The following is a 6,544-nucleotide window of genomic DNA, read 5'->3' on the forward strand; positions in this document are numbered from 1 at the left end:
GGCCTTTCTCCATGTGGGGAATCGACATGATTGGAATGATCGAGCCAAAAGCGTCCAACGGACATCGCTTCATCTTGGTAGCCATAGACTATTTCACCAAATGGGTTGAAGCAGCTTCATATTCAAACGTTACAAGACAAGTTGTCGTAAGGTTTATCAAGAATCACATCATCTGTCGCTACGACATTCCTAGCAAGATAATCACTGACAATGGGTCAAATTTGAATAACAAAATGATGAAGGAACTTTGTGAAGAATTCAAGATTGAGCATCACAACTCATCTCCTTACAGACCAAAGATGAATGGAGCTGTAGAAGCAGCTAACAAAAACATCAAGAAAATCGTTTAGAAGATGGTCATCACTTACAAAGATTGGCATGAAATGCTCCCGTATGCTCTTCATGGTTACCGTACATCAGTACGTACTTCGACTGGAGCAACTCCTTTCTCCCTTGTATATGGCATGGAAGCAGTCCTACCTATAGAGGTTGAGATCCCATCAATGAGAGTCTCGATGGAGGCGAAATTAACAGAAGCCGAGTGGTGTCAAAGCAGATTCGATGAATTGAACTTTATCGAAGAAAAGCGCATGACGGCTTTATGCCACGGTCAGCTATATCAACAAAGAATGAAGAAAGCTTTCGACAAAAAGGTTCGACCTCGCACAATCAAAGAAGGCGACCTTGTACTCAAAAAGATTAAATCTTTTCTCACAGATTCGAGAGGGAAATGGACTCCCAATTATGACGGCCCCTACGTGGTCAAGAGAGCTTTCTCAGGAGGAGCTTTAATACTCACGACTATGGATGGAGAAGAATTCACCCGTCCTGTTGTCATACCCCAATTTTTGACCCTAAGATCCTATATCATTCATATCCCAATCACTAATCAAGAGCTTCACTTGGAAGTTTTGTTTATGGTGTTGCACTCACCTCATCAATAAGAGGGACCATCAAGCACCAATGATTGTTTATTTTGTATGCATATTATACTAACCCAAATACCAAAAACATTGCTTTGTTTCTTTGTAGGCTTTTGTTTTGTAGGTACCAAGCCAAGACATGCAATAAACAAGGCATTTTTCAAATTTTTGACTGATGAAATCGATTTCCCTACTGGGTAAATCGATTTCCCTGCAGCAATCTTCAACAAAATCACATTCTGGACAGCATGAAATCGATTTCCCTCCTGGGTAAATCGATTTCCCTAGTGTATTTTGCGCCAAATTCTCTTCTGGAACAGAGTGAAATCGATTTCACTCCTGGGGAAATCGATTTCCTTAAGGCGAAATTCAAAAAATATAAGGAAGGAAGCTTGACATCATTTTGGCACCTTTTTATTTGATCATTGTACCAATTTTCCACCTCATCAAAATAATTCTCTTCATTAAACCCACTTAAACCCCATTTTACCACTTTTTATCATTTAATTGCCACTTTAATCACCAATTAAACACAAGCTATTTACCAAATGCAAAAAGACCAAACTACCACTACTCTTGCTCTCATCCTATAAATAGAGCCCACTAATCTCTCATTTCTCAAGCTTGGAGAGCCAAAAAATTGCTTGCAAATTCATTTCTCACCCTTTCCAAAACCTTCACCCAAAGTTCATTTTCATAAGATTAGTGAGATTCACATTGAATCTTGCTAATTTTGAACTAAGCCTCCTACATTTCACTCTTTTCTTTGTTTGATCATCTCCAAATTTGAAGGATCTACACACCTTGTGCTTGCTCTTGAAGCTACTCCAAAATCTTTGTTCAAGAAGTGGTAATTTGCTAGATCCATGATGTAGATCTTTATTGCTTGTGTTCAATGCATCTTTGATGCTATATTCATGATATTTGCTGGTTTTGTGATGGAAATTTCGTGCTCAAGTTGATGTGTGATCATAAGGTGTTTGTATATTTGTTCAAATCAAGTTTCATGCCTTTAAATGCTGTTTTTGCTGAAATTTACACTGAGGAAATCGATTTCCTTAAGGCTGAAATCGATTTCCTGCTTAACGTAACTTGTTTTTTTTGAAAACTGCACTATGGAAATCGATTTCCCTCTGCATGAAATCGATTTCCAGCAGGCAGAATGTGGTTTTTTGCCTTTTTTGTGCTTGTTTTGGCTTCCTTCTTCCTACACTTCATTAATATCATTGGATCTAGGGTGTTGATAGGTTTGAAATGACCTAATCCACCAAAATGGATGAATGATATTAATGATAGTGTGAGTTTATTATCTTTTGTGTTTTCATTCTAATTTTCATCTTATTTTTCTTTTGATCGATGAAAGTCTTAACATCTTGAGGATTCTATGGATTCTTGATGAAGACTAGATCAATTTGTTTTCATTCTTATCTTTTCATCTTATTTTTCTTTTGATCGATGAAAGTCTTAACATCTTGAGGATTCTATGGATTCTTGATGAAGACTAGATCAATTTGTTTTCATTCTTATCTTTTCATCTTATTTTTCTTTTGATCGATGAAAGTCTTAACATCTTGAGGATTCTATGGATTCTTGATGAAGACTAGATCAATTTGTTTTCATTCTTATCTTTTCATCTTATTTCCTTTTGATCGATGAAAGTCTTAATATCTTGAGAATTCTATGGATTCCTGATAAAGACTAGATCAATTTGTTTTCATTCTTATCTTTTTCCATCTTATTTTCTCTTGATCGATGAAAGTCTTGATATCTTGAGAATTCTATGGATTCTTGATAAAGGCTAGACCATTTCTTCTTCTCCTTCTTATTTCTTTTGATTGATGATCTTGATACATGGAGAGTTCTCCTACATTTGTCCCGACTCGATAAAAGATCAAATATGGAAGAGAATTGTATGCGGTTGATTTATGACTTATGGAAATTTATCGTGTAGTCGCTATGATTTTATCAAGCTTCTGATAAGTTTCCATTGACCTTAAATCCGAGTACATCATTCACTCACCATCGATCTTCATTACTAACTTTGATAACATACTTGACAAGTTTCAAGATGGTTATCTTTAACATCTAACAGCTAACTTTAATTTCCGCCATTTATTATACCGCTCTTTATATTTCTCGCTTTATCGCTTTATTTTATCATTTCATCATATTTACATTCCGCCATTTTCTCTTTGTCCATTTGGACGTTTATAATTCCGCTATTTTCTCTTTGTCCACTTGGACATATGTTTATGCTTCCGCTATTTTCCTTTTGTCCACTTGGACCATACTTTACTTTTATGTTATAACACTAATAAACAACCAAAATCTAAAAAACACATAAGGATCTCTTTTGGACTATTGGTTACTATCCTGAGCATTTTGGAGATTCGGACTTATGGACTTAGTGCCTCTGGACCCTTATTCTGTTGTTACTCTGCTGTTATTCTGTCTGTTTGGCATTGGTTTGTTGTCTGTTTGTATGTGCAGGTATTTCCTTGAAAGCCCTTGATGGTTAATTCCAAGGCATTGAGATAAGGATTTTACCCGAAAACAGCCGTTACTCTGCCCGATTTTCGTCAGAATCTTAATGTGCTTAATGCAAAGTGGTGCTAAGACAATAAGTTCATCTGGATTCCCCAAGTGTTAATGTGTTGGTATTGATAATTCCAAAGGATGGGAAATTTACCTTGACTCTTAATGTCAAGTGTTGGCTTCTTATTTCGGTTAGACCGTTCTTTTCCTTAGCTTTTATTTTACGCAATAGGATAGCCTCTTCATCTCCTCCCACTTCTTAAATTTTCAAAATCTTCTCCCTTTTTCAAAATATTCTTATGTTTGCAACCTTTTCAAAAGCTTTTCTCAAAAATATCTTTCTCCCTTAGTGGCTTTTCTTCAAAAGTTTAGACACCGTTAATTGTCGAAACGAGTGGTTATACCCCACGATTTTGAAATTGATTGATATAATGAGATCTTTTCCGCGTGAGAGAGCTAGTGGCATACTCGTCGATTTTATCCGAGTTGGAGCCCTTCTTTCATTAGCGATGCAAAGAACTCGTTTGTTCTCATGCTCAAGATCAATGGCTGAGTATTTCTCTCCAACGACGATAAAGTGTTTATTCGTTTTAAAAACATTTTTTCCCTTTAAGCGGAACTACATTAGCTCTGACTTCTCCATTGCACCGAGGAGGTATGTAGGCCCAAAGCTAAACGCTTTGCCGAGCTTATTTTAAAAATAAAACAAACCCTTTTTTAGCACACACACACACAGATTTTCAAAAAGGTTCCTGTGGAGTACCACAGATATGAGGGGTGCTTTAAACCTTCCCCTCATATAATCAACACCCGTACCTGAGATCTCTTTCTTGTTTTAAAAAAAACAAAACTTTGGGTTTTACGTTCTTTTCCCTTTTCCTTTGAAAAAATAAAGCGCGGTGGCGATTTCAAACGAAATATTGATTCGAGTCAATTTCATGGCTTCGATATCAGATTTTCCCCGCTACAGAAAAATGGCGACTTCACTGGGGATCCAGTTTTAAGTGTGTTAAGCCTATTTTTGTTTGTCTGTGTGTTTTTATTTGTATATATTATTGTGTGCTTTGTTTGTTTATCTTCTTTTTTTTCTTTTTGGTGCTCGATGGTTCCTCTGTGATGAGACAAAGTTCTAACCCGAACTTTGGTGAGTAACTTGAGATAGGAGGTGGTAAGACCAATAGTCGCATGTCAGGAGCAATCCTTACCATGAGCGTCATATGGTGGAACCCCAATCAGTGGAGGCCTCATGGAAGGTAGTAGAGGTTGTTACGAACCATCGTGATAACGCTATTACTTTCAATAGTGAGTGTCCGTAGAAGCTGAATGGCCTAGAACCTTTTTAACCAATCTAAGCCTTTTTAGGATGTAGTGCAAAAACAAGATCAAGTACCAATTTGAGCTTGTTGTCATGCGATACTACGCTCAGACGAGGTCTTTTTAGGCATATTATTGGCGCCCATGAGCAATTGTGCGTGCCGGTAATATCCGATAGAAGATTGAAAACTCTGGGAACCTTTGTAGAACCCGATTGGCAGGTACAAAATTCCCTAGAACACACCTTGTGGGATGGGTAGACCCATGGCTCCATGCTCGTGACGTCGAACCTAAGAACCTGGACTGTGTGATTTTATGTGATTTGATGTGATCTTGTGTGCTCTTGATTGTGATTGATGCATAAACCATGCATTCATGCATTCATAAAAATAACATTCACAAATGGTTTTCAAGGAACTTAGAGACATTTTTTGTAAACATCACAGGTACCATGGATCAAAAGAGAAGCATCAAGAAGTACACTTTCCGGAATTCAAGTGCAAAGGAATTGAAAGAGCTAGCAACTTTGGTTCCTAATCTTGACAACTTCAAAAACCGTTATGGGAAATTGATCTCTATCTTGAAGACCAAAGTGGAAAAAGGGATTCTTGAGACTCTTGTGCAGTTTTATGACCCGGTTTATCATTGTTTTACCTTTCCCGATTATCAGCTTATGCCCACTTTGGAGGAGTATTCTTATTGGATTGGTTTGCCAGTTACGAATGATATACCGTTTAGTGGTCTGGAGAAAGAGCCTCAGGTTGATGAGATAGTAGAGCTTCTTCATTTGAAAATATCAGATGTGAAAGCAAACATGACTAAAAAAGGAGGAATTTGGGGGTTGACTTCCAAGTTCTTGATTGGAAAGGCTTCTATGTTGGCTAGTAAAGGAAGTATAATTGCTTTTGAGACATTTCTGGCCTTGCTCATCTATGGTTTGATACTCTTTCCCAACATTGACAACTTTGTCGATGTTAATGCTATTCGGATTTTCATGATTGGGAATCCTGTGCCTACTTTGCTTGGGGATACTTATCATTCCATTCACCATAGGAATGATAAGAAAGGTGGACTTATCAACTGTTGCACTCCGTTGCTTTATAAGTGGTTTATTTCACACTTACCTCAAGCTAAGAGTTTCTTGAACAATCCTGATGGTCTCTCATGGTCTCAGAAGATCATGCCTCTTACTAATGGGAATATCCATTGGTACAATCCTGCTTATGACATTGGTGAGATTATTGATAGTTGTGGAGAATTCCCTAATGTACCTCTTCTTGGTATACAAGGAGGAATTACCTACAACCCCATTCTTGTAAGGCGTCAATTTTGCTACCCCATGAAGGAGAGACCCGCTAATATTCTTGTGTCAAGAATCTTTTATCTTAATCAAGATGGAAATTCGGATATGAGAAATCGGTTTGTGCGTGCTTGGCACCATGTTGATAGGAAGAGACATTTGGGAACGAAACAATGTGTTGCTCTCAAAGACTACACTGATTGGGTTCAAGCTAGAGCTCATACTTTTCAGATGCCTTATTTACTCGAAGAGCCTTCTCTACTCGTTACTCCACCAATGTCTTCCACTACTCCTGTTGAAAGTAGTGAAGAACATCTAGAGCTCGTGGCTAAGTTGAGAGCGGAAAGAGATGCTTTGGAGTTTGAGAACAAAGAGTTGAAGATACACTTGAAAGATAAGGATGAAATGCTTGATATCCAAGATGGTTGGTTGATGGAAAAGGATGATCAGATTCGTCATCAAGAAGAGTTAC

Source organism: Vicia villosa, unplaced genomic scaffold (assembly GCF_029867415.1).
Source record: "Vicia villosa cultivar HV-30 ecotype Madison, WI unplaced genomic scaffold, Vvil1.0 ctg.001840F_1_1, whole genome shotgun sequence".
NCBI classification, from domain to species: Eukaryota; Viridiplantae; Streptophyta; class Magnoliopsida; order Fabales; family Fabaceae; genus Vicia; species Vicia villosa.